Source organism: Canis lupus, chromosome 24 (assembly GCF_003254725.2).
Source record: "Canis lupus dingo isolate Sandy chromosome 24, ASM325472v2, whole genome shotgun sequence".
Taxonomy (NCBI): Eukaryota; Metazoa; Chordata; class Mammalia; order Carnivora; family Canidae; genus Canis; species Canis lupus.
The window spans coordinates 8,598,098-8,614,634 of record NC_064266.1 but is presented as its reverse complement, the minus strand read 5'-3'; the positions used below and the strand labels follow the sequence as shown (position 1 = coordinate 8,614,634).

The following is a 16,537-nucleotide window of genomic DNA, read 5'->3' as shown; positions in this document are numbered from 1 at the left end:
TCTGATGTTACTTAAAGTTTTAAGACTGATTATCAGCCTATCTTGATATATACGTACATTCAAGATTAAGCATCAATCTTGTACCAGGAACTTACCTAAATGCTAAAAAAACAGCCTTTTCATAATCAGTTTGGTTTTGCCATCTTACCTAAATGGACCTTGTTTCTTCTTGTAGTTCTCAAATCTTCTGTTGTCTATTACGTTTGTTGTTTAACGTGTGTTTGTTGAGTTGTATTCAGCTTTCTCTTCCTACTGTCTACTTGTTGGCATTCTTACAAGAGCTTTTTTTTTTTAAAATCAATAACTTGGCTGAAGAGGTAGTTATCATATTTATCAGGTTTTTAGACCCTGCAATGATGGTAAGTGTTAGATGTTAGAGACAATTCCTTATTCTTGATAGGCTAACAATAACATGGTCATAGTTGTCAAATTAAAAATTCCCATTATAGGAACACCTGGGTGGCTCAGCAGTTGGGTGTCTGCCTTGGCTCAGGTCGTGATCCCGGGATGTGGGATCAAGTCCCACATTGGGCTCCCTGTGAAGAGCCTGCTTCTCCCTCTGCCTATGTCTCTGCTTCTCTCTCTCTCTCTCTCTGTGTGTCTCTCATGAATAAATAAATAAATCCTTAAAAAAACCTTCCCATTATATCCATTATATAAGCAATTCTTACTTGCTAATCAAAATTAGGAACACTCTTAATTAATTGAGTGGATTGCACAGCAGGAAGAGATTTTCAATATTTGTTGAATTGAATTAAAAATATCTCCTAAATAATTTGGAAGAATGGTGGTGATAGAGGGAAGTAGAAGAGAAAGGTAGACAATATGCTGACTTACTTTGGACTTGGTGAATATCAAGTGCTGATACACACTAAAGTAGAAATCCTCATCAGTTGGCATGAAGGAGAAAGAACAGAATCAAAGGAATGGGTTCAAGGGTCACATAACACAGGAGGGAAGAAGAAAGGGAAAGTGACAAACCAATAAAAGAAATTTTGTCATGGAAGAAGTCATAGGAGTTTTTTGTTTTGTTTTGTTTTGCAAACACACGAGGGTTTATTTACAAGCTCAAGTTTGGGTCCAAGTATACCTGACACAGTGGAGCAGGGACTTGGACCACGAGGTGGGTTTCAGCTTAGTTTTATGGGCTGGTCTAGGGGACCTCCAGAAGGGGTGGAAGAATTTCTCAAGTTCTGTTTACATTCTGATACGGGACTTTCAAGGGCATTGAGCTCTGTTCTCATTCTGATATGGGGCTTTCTAGGGCGTTAAGCTGTAAGCTGTTTTTTTTCCCTGTAACTGAGGTAATGTAAATTTCAGCTCTTATTCACAGGGGCCTGGGATGACTGTACTTGTGCTAACACTGAACTTAAAGTGGAATGGCCTTAATTTTCTCGGCCTCCACATTCCCCCCTCTCAGAGGAACCTAAGGAAGGACCCAATCATGGGTCCAGGTTGCTCTCAGAGTGAGCCAGGGGGAATGATTAAATCAGGATTCGAACCAACCTTGTTGCTGTTCTTGCTCCCGTTTACATCCCAGTGAAGAAGCAACATCCTAGTTTAAGGCATCACATAATGCCCCCCTTTATTGTAAGAAGACTAAGTCTAATCCCCTTCTATTTTGAAGGACAACCTCAGACTAGGGAGTCTTGGAGGTAGGAAATAAGTGAGAACGGCGCAGTCTTAGCTTTAGGGGATTGTCCTTGTCTGGTTGGCTTTTCCATTCTGGAACAAAGTCCTTGAGAACAGCATGTGGATCAGCTGGCCGGACGTGGTTGTAGTGGACCCAGGGAGTAATCCCGTTGACCTTGAGAGGGGTGGGAGTGGTCAGAATCACGATGTAGGGTCCCTTCCAGCGAGGCTAAAGTGTCTGGTGTTGGTGTCTCCGCATGTACACCCAGTCACCTGGCCGATATCGATGGGGGTCCGGGGGTGGCCCAGTCTTGTAGAGGGCCCTCAGTTTAGGCCACACCTGGTCAGGGTGGCCGTCTGGTTTGTCCCTAAAGATCACGGCCTTAACCACACGTGAAACCCAGCAGTTAAGCCTCTGCCTTTGGCTCAGGGTGTGATCCTGGAGTCCCTGGATCAAGTACCACATCAGGCTCTCTGCATGGAGCCTGCTTCTCCCTCTGCCTATGTCTCTGCCTCTCTCTCTCTCTCTCTCTCTCACTCTCTCTCTCTCTCTCTCTGTGTCTCTCTTGAATAAATAAAGCAAATATTTTTAAAGTAAATAATATATATAGTATATGAATATTTGAATAGAAGTACACAGAATAAGTGGGAAAAATCAGTAGGTTTTAACATAAGTGCCGCTTTCTGAGGAGCTGGTAATATGGAGAACAGAAAAACAGAACATCTGCAGTAAGCCTTCTAGATGAAATGAGGGCAACTGAAGCCCATTCCACAATTTTTCTGATCCCAGATAGCCAGGATAATTATGGAAGGGTGGATGGGGTGGGGGAAAAGATAGGAAAGTCTCCAAATAGGTTCACATCACCCACTCACAATATGATTGGAGAGACCAGATTTGGATAAACTCAGTATAGATTTAGTGTAATTTTCTACTGCTTCTGGTAATTATGCAGTTCTGTATTTAGCTCTTTAGATTTCTTCCTTCATTTCTTATCTCTCATCTTAGATGAATGCTCTCTTCTGATATATTTATCATAACTTTCTCAAGGCAATGTGTCCATAATGGGACATACGCAATAATTTTAAGTGGTAGACAATTTTTCAATTTAAATTATTATTTACAGATTCTATGCTTAGAACAAGATTAAGGATTTTTTAAAGTAAGTGGATTTTTTTAATTTTATTTTTTTTATGAGAGATTATGGGCAAGGGACAAGGGGAAGCAGACTCCATGCTAAGCAGGGAGGCCCATGCAGGGCTCGATCCCAGGACCCTGAGATCACAACCTGAGCCAAAGGCAGACGCACAAACGACTGATCCACACAGGCAACCCAAAGTAGGTAGATTAAAGGTAAAGCTCAATTTAAAAAAGGAAATAAATGGTAGTGCACATTTGCACAGATAAGATCCTCAAGAGAATAAGTTAATGACAGAAGTCTAAGAAAGATGGTGTTAAGGAAATACAGCTTCCTTAAATTTCATTGGCTTTTAACCATTCCAGACTATTCCTAGTAGTATTTGCCTAAATTTAGTAAACTTTACATTTTAATGGTCTCTTTCTTTTCTACTATCCATTACGTCAATGTATAGAAAAATATAGCAAAGAAATTTGAAAACATTTTTCCTCAGTCTGTTTTTCACCTACCTTAAAAAAAATTTCCACTGGCTTCAGAAGCTGTCATTTTTAGCATTTAGATTAGCAAATGCTACTTTGGTCCCTTTTATTTGGTCTTATTTATTTATTTATGTATTTGTCCCTTTTGTTTAATCTTTAATAGGTATTAGCCATTTTAACTTTAGGTATTTCTCGCATGTGTAGAAATATTATCATTTACTTTATTGTATCCTTAATATAATCATTTCTTACTTAAGAAAAATATCCTGCAGTCTGAAAAAGTGTACTGATTCAGTTAAATCACACCCAGACATACCCTTTGAAACATAAGGTTACATAAAACAAAGACTGTGATGTAAGATTAAAATTAAATCTTTTACAGGTAAAAATACAAACACTTCATTATATAATTGAGAATACAGAAAGTTGTCTAGCTGTAGCAGCTCAGTTTCAACTCTTTTTTGAGGTATCCTTTGCAAATGTTTTGTTAAGAGAAAAAGGAGATATGCAATTAGCAGAGGAAAAGCATGCTACACAGTGCAGTAAGACAGATGGTTTAGTCCCTGAAACCATTTTTCAGTGCATGGCAGTTATGAAGTTTTGTTGTGATCTGATAGTACATAGATCTTCAAACACATTTGAATTCATCTGTCACTTAATTTCATGAATCTAGAAGTGCCAGTGATAAAAGTATGTGTAGCTTTCAAAATCTATGTAAAATATTATCAAACGATTATAAAAAGGTTGTTTTTCAATTAAGTAATAAATACTCATTTTAATTATATTATTTACTGACAACCAATTAGAAGTCCATGAGAAACTAAAAAACCCTTAAAACAGCAATGCTATCTCTGGCTTTAAATCATATCACTTTATAAAGTCATACTTTCAGCTATACTTATTATTATATTTTTCTTTCATCAAATTCTAATAACTCTAGCAAAAAAGTTGGCATTATTATCACTTCCATTATTGTTCTTATTTTATTGCTACAATAATCTGGGAATCTGGAGAACTGAATTGTACATACTAAGGACAATTTGATATTTTTGAAAAGGTAATAAGATAGCAAATTCTGTGGATATAAGACAATTTTACAAATCAGATAATTGCCCACCCCTCTGTAATTCCCCAACAGTAATCAAAAATTTTCCATATGAAATGCTTTTTTCAAAAGGGTATGATGGCCTAAGAAGATCAGTCATGACCCGGACATAACACTTAAAAATTTGGATCAAAGTGTATCTTCCAATCTACTTTTTCTAAAAATAATGCAAATACCACCTCCTCTTGCCTTCCTGTCACTGCAAGGTGGATCCTTTTGCCCCAGTCAAACCTTTGGCATTCCTGCTTGCACTGGCCCTCTGGCCAAAACAGGACATTTGTGTTTTTGATTGCCCAGCATCACCCCACTTCTAATAATACCTTGATTTTCCTTTGAAATTTATTATACTGTCTTGGTACACCCATTTTTGCTAAGGAGTATTAAGATAAAAATGTGACAAGGTGTACTCTTCTTAAAATATAATTTCTGAGCAGAATGACAAAAGACCACATGAAGTTCAGGTTGAGGCATTCTGATGGCATAATTCTGTTGAGGCTGTTCATTAGAGCGTGATACCTTAATATGCACAGAAGCCTGGTCTCTGCTCTTTCCTAAGCTGATTCCTCAAATTTTCCTTCAAGTATGGTGTCTGTGAGCACCCACTTAGTCTTCCAATATGTTTCTTCTGTGTCTATAAGCAGAGTTGGGTTCTGTTGCTTGCAGTCAAAGACCTGTATTTTTTTTCAGTCTAAAAAAAATTGTGGCCAAAATAATTTACTTCTGTATGTTTCTTCACCTTATGTACAAATACAGAACCTTTGATACATCCTTTACTGCCTGCCCTGCCATCCCCATTACTGCCTTGCCCTGTATTTGGAAAGGCCACACCCTCTGCCTGACAAGATTTTTCATACATTTCCATTTCTAACACTAGAATAACAGCTATATTTTAATCCTTCTCTGTGCCCCTTATTTGAACTCATCCTACCATAATTTTTTTTGCTAGTTTGTTTTCTCTGAGTGAAAACACCGAATCTTTCATTATCACACATCCAGCACAGTGCCTAACATATAATAGGTGCCTATATTCTTGTTGAACAATGAATTAGGAACAAAAATTCTGAGACATAACCTGTAGTACACACTGCTGGTGCCTGATGAAATGCCCTTCACTGATCAGTGTACCCATTATCCACCTAGTATAATATTAGTTGTTAATGTCTTTCAGCTGTCCCCTTCTTTGGAGAAATACACTACAACCAATGACTCACTATAGGAGCATGAAATGCCAGCCCCTTGCCTCAGTGTAGAACCAACTCTGGTACAATTCACAGATACCCACAGTATCATGCTTAAGCCGAAACTATATACTTAATTAAGAACTTTAGCTTGCTTAGCTCCTTCTTTGCTTTGTGCTGCTTCCCTCCATCCCCTTCTTCTGACAGACCTCCCTCAATAAACAATGTGCACCAAATCACCTTCTCAGGTTGTTTATAGGAAATCCAAATTCTACAGATGATACTGAGTCAAGATTTTTAACATATTTCCTTCCACAGTTTTGGCTGTTGGAATGAATTCAGAGGACTGAATCAGAGCAAAACTATTTTAGATGGTGCAGTAGTACAAAATGTAAAGTTTGTGTGCCGCCTACTATAAGATCTTTGAGACCATAGAAAAGAAGACCATAAGCAGAACAAAGAACCCACAAAGGATAATCTTTCAGTCATTATTTACAAGATCTTGCCTCTAGAAAAACTTCAGACATTAACTAAGAGTAATAATAGGAATAAAGAACGGCCATTTGGTTAGTAAGTGCTATTTAAACTGACACAGAATATAAAGGCTGTTGTTTCCTATGTAACTAAGTAACACTAAAGAAAATGCATTTTAAAAATCTTCTATCTAAAGAAATATGAATTTCTTTTTGAATTATATTTATTTAATATATTATGAAAAGGAATTTTTATATGAAGATGTTATATGCCAATAATTTCTAATTATATTCCGCAAAGGTATATTTAAAACTGCACCTTCAAACAAACTTAACAAGGCTGAATAAAACAGATTAAGGAAATGACTTCAAATATTACGATCAACTTTGAGTCATTCCCCACAATTATTATGTTTCTTAGTCTGAGCATATTCTGTGGATAAACACTACAAAAGTCCACATAAACACAACAATCACTAAGATGATGACAGTGACATTGCAAGCATACACATTGTTAGCCATCTCCATCATGAGAAAGCATCTTACCACTCTCCCATTTATTATTAGTGGAAGGAGCCATGAAGCCTGGTATCTAAGTTGGATCTGCCTGCATTTGATATTGAACCTCATTTACATTACTTCAATCCTCTAGATTTGTTTCTCTATTGTTCATAACATATTTATTATTTATGCACTACTTCTTTCTAAAAATAGATTAAGTATGTAAGATCACCAATAGTGGAAAGTTGGTGACCTCAGCTAAACATTTTGGATGCTTATTAGTTAGTTATATTTTGCGGTATAGGAAAATTACCCTCAAATTTAGCAGTTTAAAATAATAAGCCTTTACTATCTCATATAGTTGAGGGTAAGGAATCTAAAAGCAGCTTAGTTGGGTAGTTCATGCTCAGGATATTGCCGTGGGCATTGAAAAATTTGAAAGGTGCTGTTGAATATACTTCCAAGGTCATTTACGTTGTTGTTGACAGGTCTGAGAGTTCTTTGTTGGCAGTTAGCTGGAGGTTTTGATTTCTCATAATGTGGTCTTCTTTGTAGGCTGCCTGAGTGTCCTCATGATAGGCATCTTGCTTGTGAATGATCCAAGAGATAGTGACTGAGCAAGAGAGTACCCAAAATTAAAGCAAAGTTCTTTTCTAACCTGATCATTCAAGTGACATACTAACACTTCTGTTAGAAGCTATTGGTCATAAAGATGAACCCTGGTTTGGTGTGGAAGAGAACTACACTGGGATGTGACTAGCAAGAGCTGGGAATCAGAGGAGACCACATTAAAGGCTGCCTGCCATAGACACATTTTTGAAAGACAGAAAGTACATAAAGTTGCATGGATCATGGCTATTGCAAAGGAACCATTGTTCATTATGTAGCTCCAGAAGTGCTCTAGCTCAGAATTGGCCAGTACAAAAGTTAGATGAGGGGGAAATTGGAAATGATGAATTACAGGACCACCACGGGAAGGAAGCATACCTCAGACCCCTACTCTACACTCCATCGGTGCTTATTCCTGGATGAAGCTCTAAAACAATGATAGTACACTCAGGTATAGTAAAGTAGAGGAGTTAACAGACAGGCAACTAAAATGAGTGAAAATGAGTAAGAAGACTAATCTGGAACTTAAGGTAACAGGTTTCCTTTAATAGCAATATTCTTCATGCCCACAATAAAATAGGATCACTTTTATTTTCCTTACACACAGTTTCTATCCATTTTTTTTTCTTCCTTTGATAGGAAAATTGCTAGCAATTTTGCCAATAAACATTTCTTGGGAGCTTATTAAGTGCCAAGTACTGTTCTAGGAATAGGGTATAAAATAAGATAGCTAAAAACTCTGCCCTGTAGGAGCTTCTATTCTAGTGTGGCAGAGACAGATAAATGGTGCTTGGAGAAAATTATATAAGGTATAATGACAGAGAGGGGTTCTGAGCAGCTTTAGCGAAGTAGTCATAGAAAATCTCTTTGAAGAGATACTACCTGAGCTAAGAGCTGAACAATTCAAAGGAAACATGTGCACAAAGACAGGGGAACCCAATTCTAAGTGGAGGGAACTGAAAAATGTAGACTTTAAAATAAGAACAAATTTGACATGATAAAGAGAATAAATGAATACAATCAAGGTGTGGACAGAGAGATATTCCTCATATAACACTAACATATAGCAATAAACATTCAGCCCCAGTGTTGGGAAAACAAAAGGGAGAGGTGTGGAATATGCCACACTGAAGAGCAAATGGCTTACCTCAATGGAGCAGCTATGCTAACAGTCCCAGACAACTGTTGTCACGCTACAGATACTTCAGAGAAGTCACAAATTCATCTTGTGGGAAATATCTCAATTTTCAGGGGTTGGCTCAAATTGTGAAACAAAAACAACATCCATTGTGGCTGCCAATATGCCACCTTCATTCTAAAGAAATGTAGAGGGCTTATGGCTCTTGGTATATATGATCAGCATCTTAGAAATCAACCCTCTTCATTTTAGATAGAGGTGGGCAAGAAGTAAAGCAGCCTATCTGTCCTATCCTTGTCTATGAATCTTGAAGAAGAAAAAAATTAAAGAGGTAGAGGGAAGTATGAAGTAGAATAAAAAATATGCCTCCTAGAACACAGCAAAAAGCATAGAGTTGAGGGGGCAGAGAAAAGACAAAAAAGAGAAACATAGGCAATCAACATCAGAAAGTTAGAACTTAAAAAGAATAAATTAATCAAATAAACAAGAGTCCAAAAATTCTGGAGCTTAAAAAAAAATTGTTTAGATTTTAAAAGGTTCACCAAGTGTCAAACAGGATGAATGCAAAGAGACCCACTCCTAGATGGGTTAACTGATGTATCAGTTACAAAGAAACTATCACAAAAATGTATCACACCAAATAAAAAGAGGTCTTAATTTTTTTTTTTACTAAAATGCAAAATAAAACAAACGTAAATCAGATAACCTATAAAAGAATTAATCTGACCTAAGCCTTCTTAACAACAACAGGTATTTCAGAAACCAATGAGTCAAATGACAGAAAAATTCTAAGATTCAATTATTTTGAACCTAGAATTCTATTTCCAGACAAACTCAATCATGGATGCACAATAAAAATATTTTCAAAAATTTTCAGATATGAGAGGACTCAGTTTACTTCTGAGAAATAACATTTACATAGTAATATAGTATAAATGCTACAAAGAATAGTTTAATTATAAATGTGGAAAATTATGTGAAATCTATAAGCTATGACAGAAAAAATAACGATATAGAAGCTGGGAGGTCAAAGGAAAAGAGAAATGGAAGTGCTGGTTTTCGGTTTTCTCATCTGACACTGTGGAGAGCTGAGGAATAATATTCTAAATATGATGGATCAGGAAAGTTACTTAAGTTACTGTGAAAGAGAAAATATATATTCTCCAGCAATCAAGTAGCTGGTTTATAAAAATTGTTCAATTACACGATGTAGGAATTTTCCAGCCCCAAATCTTTGAGTGTCATCGAAAATGTAATATATTGGAAAAGAGCTAATTTTTTGAATAATTTATTCTTGTTTTCTTATTATAAACATATTGTGAAACATATTATATTGGCCTCTGCCCCTGGTTCCTGACACAGGATTATGAAAGCCCAGGTAAATCTAGGTGCTAGCAGAATCTTTTGTTCTAACACGTAGTCTTTGACCCCAGTTACTGACACAGAGCTCCTAAAACCTTTGCAATTTCCTAAGTGATAAGAGCACTAGGAGCATCTTTTGTTCTAATACGTAGTCTTTGTACCTGGTTCCTGACACAGAGCTCATAAATCTTTGGAATTTCCTGGGTGATAGCAATGTCTTTCTTTCTAAGGAGCTGACTCTTGGTGGGCTCCTGGATGGAGGGTGCTCAGAAGGAAGGCCAAGCTATGATTAGATGCTTAGAATTTTCAAAAGCACCTGGGTGGCTAGGTGAGCATCCAACTCTTGGTTTCAGCTAAGGTCAGAATCTCAGAGCCTTGAGATTGAGTCCTGCCTCAGGCTCTGCTTTCAACTCAGAGTCTGCTTGAATTTTTCTCTTTCCTCTCCTTCTGCCCCTCCCTATTGCTCACCTCATGTTCTCACTCACTCTCTCTCTCTCAAATAAATAAATCTCTAAAAAAAAAAAAAAAAAAGCTTAGATTTTTCAGCCCTACTCCTCATTCTCTAGAGAGGGGAAAGGGGCTGGAAATGGAATTAATAATTGATCATGCCTATGTGATAAAGTCCTCACAAAAATCCCAAAAGTACAGGATTCAGAGAGCTTTTGGTTGGTGAAAACATCTACATCCCGGGAGGGTGTTGCACCCCAACTCCACAGGGACAGAAGCTCCTGTACTTAGAGCCCTTCTGGGACCTTACACTATGTATCTCTTCACCTTGTTGTTCATTTGTATCCTGTATCATATGTTTTATCCCATAATAAACTGGCAAAGGTAAGTTAAGTGTTTCCGTTCTGTGACTGTTGTAACAAATAATTGAATGGGGTTGGGGCATCATGTGAACCTCCAATTTACAGCCAAGTTGGACAGAAGTTATGGGTAACCTGTGGACCTACTACTTGTGACTGGCATTTGGAGTAGGGGGGCTATCTCATGGGATAGAGCCTTTAACCTGTGAGGTCTATGTTAATTCCATTACATGCTAGAACTGAATTGTAGGACATCCAGCTAGAGTCACAGAGAATTGCTTAGTGTGGGGACAAAACCCACACATCTATTATTAGAAGTACGGTTGAGTATGGTAACATATGAGAGTATAGAAGAAACAAAGAAGGGAATTTTTCCTATATAGTTATAAAGGTAACTAACAGAATTAAAACTAGCCAGTCTTCTAGTTCTGTGCTTCTCAGGTCTGACTGGGCATTCAGCACTGTGCACGGCACTAGAAAAATATAAATCATTTTTAAAATAAAACAAAGATGGAGAAAATAGTCATAAGTCATCACATGCCCCAGATTCTGAATACTTAGATTATTCGGACATTTAATAGGCAGACATTGAGTGACTCTTTGTCATGCACTGCTGAGTACAAAGATATCACCATAAAAAGGGACATGCTAGAGTCTGTGAATTGATCAAAGAGGAAAGCTCATGTATTGAAGAGGGAGAAAGTATCCAAATTGGGTAAATAACCTAGAAGCCAAAAGTAAGTTATTTTAGGAATGAGTGCACAAATCCAGGAAACCTTACAATTAGAGGCAAAGGAAAATAGCATTTTTTTTTTAATAACAGGAATGAGATAAGCCAAGAAGGCATTTTGGAATTTGACCAAGTAAAGATTTTTGGTAAAGGCAAAATTTCACTCTTAACCCACCTGAAATGAGGCTTCCAAATTTTTATAATTATATTCCAATGTGCAATAACACATATGAATAAAGTACTTTGTTAATTTCAAGTGGGGCTTCACCTTGGGGTAAGGCTGGGTAAGGGATTTGGAGAGAGGTCTGTGTAACAGAATAAAGAGAATTTCACTATATTTAAAAGTGAAATGTTTTAAATTTCACTGTGTGCTACAATGTTTCTGATTCTGATAAACCTATTGTTTGCTCAGAACCAGAGTAAATGAAGGTAATAGATGTATAATCACATCTTGTTCTACCTGCCTCCTTACTATCTATCAGCCTGGAAGGTTGAAACCACCTATAAAAAGAAGCAGAGGGAGAACTAGGGGTTGAAGTGGTGTGCTTTGTAAAGAAACCTAAGAGATCAGAGAGGATAAACAGACTAAATTAGGAATTAGGAAAGGCTTCACAAAACGTGAGATATTTAAACTAGACTCAGAGAGCTGGGTTTTTCTTAGGCACTAAACAGAGAAAGGAGTTTTCCCAAGGGAGAGAGTGTAAGTATGGCTTGTTCAGGGGAGATTCATCATGCCTTAGCCTGATCTAACATCCACAGTACTAACAGTAAATATAGAAAGAGGGAAAAGTTGTGATGATACCAATGATATCCTGATTCTCCTCAGAGCATAATGCATGACTCCTTGCATGCTGAAGCATCAGGAGGCACATGGATGTTCTATGATTCTTAGAAGAACTACTAATGAACCCTAAGCAAATAAAGATGTACTCTAAACCTCAGGTAGACGCAAAAACTGTCTTGCAAAAAACTTTTTGGAAATGGTTAATTTCATCAAGCCTTATAGTAAATGTGGTTCAGAATAACTACAAGCTATTATTTATGCTAAAGGAGGAATTTGATATTCACTAAGTTTGTCAACACAACTGTGCCCATCTTTAAATGGATAGGTTAGTCTGAGAGAAAACATAGCAATACTTACAGCAGTACTATGTCCACTTTGTAAGATGTGCAGAGCCTGATAGTACTGCCTTTGGGATTGGAGCAAGAGGTATGAGGAGCTTGCCTGATCTAAGCCAGAGCAGCTTGAAAGGAACGAGTGGAATGGAATGGTGTCTGTGAACTTTCAACTCTCAGGATGAAGAGTATCTATCTGTACACTGTTAGGGGTAGAGGTGATGGCAATGGGAACAAGAGAAGGATCCCATTCTCACATTTTAGTTTTGGTACAAGTTGTACCAGTAAATGCTAATGAGTTTATAATATCACTTTGTTATTCAAAATGAAGCTGGTAGATTCTTTAATTTTACTCTTTGAAATGTAAAAGTTGTCTATTTCGTAATACCTGAGGATTAAAGATAATAAAAGCAAAGGGTTTGGAGTTCTACAGACCTAGGTTCTGATCCCAGATTCAATGCTTACTAATTGTATAACTTTATGCAAGTTACTCAAAGTCCTCTGGTTTTCACTTTCCTCCACCAAAAACTAAGGACGAATATACTTTAATTTCTGGGATGGTTGTGAAGAATAAATGATATAATGTCATGCATAGAAACTACCTAGCAAGGAAATTGTTAGCCTCTATAGCTCCTAGTTTCAGTCTATTTTTCTTCAGAAACATTCCTGAAGTAAGAATATATGGAGCTTAAGTTCTTCTATGGCTAAACAAGAAAAACCGGCATCAATTAAAAAAAAAAAAGTATACTGAACAACTGTGTACTTGGTGCTTTATTTGGAACTATAAAAATATTAAATTACTACTTATGGCTGATAACCAGGTTAATCTTTTTTCTAAAAGGTCACAGATATTTCATATTTCCTGAAGACTCACAATAAGCCAAGTAATATTACAGTATGCACAAGGTTCCATGTATTCATGCTGTAAGAGTAACGAGGAACAATTTATCTCTTAAAAATGTGTTGGCCCTGAAGAACCCAGCCATTCACTGCCATCACTTGTAACCTGTTTTGGAGAAAAGGACACCTATGCCAGTGTCATATGCCCACACTAAGAAGTTGCTTTAAAAGGAGGTCAGAGAAAGAACAAACTTTCTTAGGTTAAGGCTTTTGCTCTGTGTAGACCTATCCATCAGCTCACTATAGACATTTTTTTCCAGGTTCCAAATCCATTTACAACTTTCAGCCTGAGCACTATATCATACCTCCCTCCTGGGTGGGCCATCTACATACTGACACCCCAACCAAACATAAGTGATGACACTTATGCTGCTCATTACCGGATGTGGTTCTCTGAACATCACCTCCAGCATATGCTATTGGATTTAGAGTTTTGCTTATCTCTCCACATTTGACTTAACATAACAGGCTCTGACCTCACCCTCAGCCTAGTAGGCAACATAACATAGTGACCTGAGCCAGACTACCTATCTTCAAATCCAGATTACATCTTTCTACTATGTGACCTTGAGAAAGTGCCTTAATCTCTCTCTGCCTCAGTTTCTCCAGCTACAAAATAGAAATAATATTAATATCTCAAAGAATTGTGAAAAATAAACTTGTACCTATAAAGCACTTTATAAGAGCCTAGAGCATAGCAATATTCAGTAATGATATTATCTTTAGATGTCCTAGTTAGGACAAACTGCCTCTTTACTACCTAATGTGGCTCCTTCATAGGGTTGTGTAGCCAGTCCAATGTAGGTGTAGTTTGTCACCCTGACTCTGTCTTAGCATATGCTGTTACGAAACCACTCACCACAGACAATAAGACATGCTATATGGAATATGCACAAAGCTTTCCTGAGCTTACAAATGCTTGCTAATTTTTCTAAGATGTAGACTAAAGAAACAGAATATATAATTTATTGCCAAGTGACAAATTATAGAACACATGTTGTCACGTTCCAGGGTACACTGTTTAAAACAGCCATGGTTTCCCAAGAAAGAAGTAAATTGGGACAAGCTACCCATTTAAGAGTTAACTTCCTTACTACTCTTGAGTTAACAGTTTTATTATATCTGAGATTTTCCCAATGTTAGAACTACTCAGGGAGATTCTTAACCAGAGTAAGTAACTGTAGCTGTGTACATAGTATGTACTATAAATGAATCTTCATCTGAGTTCATCAAGAAGGGAGAATAATGAACATGGGGTCCAGCCAAAAAGAAGAAGGAAGGAAGGAAGGAAGGAAGGAAGGAAGGAAGGAAGGAAGGAAGGATAAAGAGGAGGAGGAGGAAGAAGAAGAAGATGATGATGATGATGATGATGATGGCGGCGGCAGCAAGCTTTCCTAACAGAGTGTAGGTACTTGTTTTCAGTCAAATTAACCAGCTGACATAATCTTTGTGCAGTGAACTTGTAAAAGAAAAAGTAAAAGATTGGAGAGAAGTAAACAGTAAAAGCTAAAAAGACAGAAAGCAGGGAAATTGTTAAATTTCCACTTAACTTCACTTTGTTTCACTAAATGTGTATGAAATATCCTAACATTAGTATTCCACCCTCTGCAAAAGCGCATAAAAGCTGACAATTCTTCTCTCAATAGATGCAGCATATAGTTTATGGTCTACGTGCAAAATTTGGTTAACACAGTTAACTGAAAAGCTGACTCTGCAGACATTAAGGCTCAAGCATATCTCCAAAGATGGCCCACTGATGAGCCAAAACATACAATCAATATGTATGAGGACCAATGCACTTTATTTGGGGTCATGCATAGTTTCTTCAATCTAAGAACGGATTTTCTGCTCAAGAGGAATTTCTGAGAAAGAGATGGGAGAAGGTTACTTTTACTTAGTGGTATCTGTTTGATATGACAAGTTAATAAAATAATTTAGAATAATGGACCAAAAAAAAATCCCTCTTCTGAAGGAAGTGCTCTGAATATTAAGAATGTGATCATAATGAAAATTGTATGAGCTCATGTCTCTTGAATCCAAAGCATTTTTTTTACATTGCTTTTATATGCTTACAAATAGGAAAGGTATAGAATTTTGCTTTCTCTACTTAGGATTATAGAAAGCTAAAATCAGTAGTACAGCAAAGTAAACAAACTGCTCCATTTTCTTTTTTTTTTCTTCACAAAAATCATGTTAACCATTTTTAAAAGAAAATAATTGGATGATTAATACCTGAATGTTATCTGCCACCCAATAGAGCATTTTTATAATTCAAATAAATTACTTCAAAGTAAGAATTTTTTAAGATTTTATTTATTTACTCATGAGAGACACACAGAGAATGGCAGAGACTGGCAGACGGAGAAGGCTCCTCTGCGGGGAGCCCAATGTAGGACTTGACCCCAGGATCATGCCCTAAGCCAAAGGCAGACACTCAACCACTGAGCCACCCAGGTGCCCTCGATATAAGAATTTCTGTATGTTAGGGACATATGTGGCCCAAAGTCTCCTTTGAACAATATCATCTTTAAAGACATATATACTTCTGCTAAAATATGGATATTCAATAAGGAAAAATCATTCTGATTCAGCATAACTTAAATTCAAGGTAATATGTATTTCCTAACACTTTATGTGAAAGAATGGCAAAAACAATACCCAAAGTCTAAATTCTTTTTTTTTTATTTTTTTTATTTATTTATGATAGTCACAGAGAGAGAGAGAGAGAGAGAGGCAGAGACACAGGCAGAGGGAGAAGCAGGCTCCATGCACCGGGAGCCTGATGTGGGATTCGATCCCGGGTCTCCAGGATCGCGCCTGGGCCAAAGGCAGGCGCCAAACCGCTGCGCCACCCAGGGATCCCCCAAAGTCTAAATTCTAAGTTCATTCTTTCTATGCCTTTTTAGAAATGCTTATGCATTGAAATGAAGTATGATTTTTCAAAGTACTGAATACAGAAACAGAAAAATTGTTATCATGGGGGATCCCTGGGTGGCTCAGAAGCTTGGCACCTGCCTTTGGCCCAGAGCGTGATCCTAGAGTCCCAGGATCGAGTCCCACATCAGGCTCCTGGCATGGAGCCTGCTTCTCCTTCCTCCTGTGTCTCTGCCTGCCTCTCTCTCTCTCTCTCTCTCTCTATCATAAATAAATAAATAAATAAATAAATAAATAAATAAATAAATAAATAAATAAATAGTTATCAGATAGAAAAACTGATCCAAAACTTTAAAATAAGACAAGTGATAAATGAAATTATTTGTCAATTTGAGGAAGCTGAATCAAAACTAAAAATAGCAGAGAACATCCAAATTTTCATTTCCTCAACACTCAGGATAGAATTTGAGTTAAATGACCTTTAATCCGACCTTTAAC

General features: G+C 37.1%; 1 protein-coding gene across 4 annotated transcripts in view; it reads left to right on the top strand.

Annotated features, from left to right (window-relative positions):
• The window catches only part of MACROD2 (mono-ADP ribosylhydrolase 2), a 1,929,479-nt gene that overhangs the window by 193,966 nt on the left and 1,718,976 nt on the right, over positions 1-16,537 (top strand). The gene's annotated exons all lie outside the window — the stretch shown is intronic.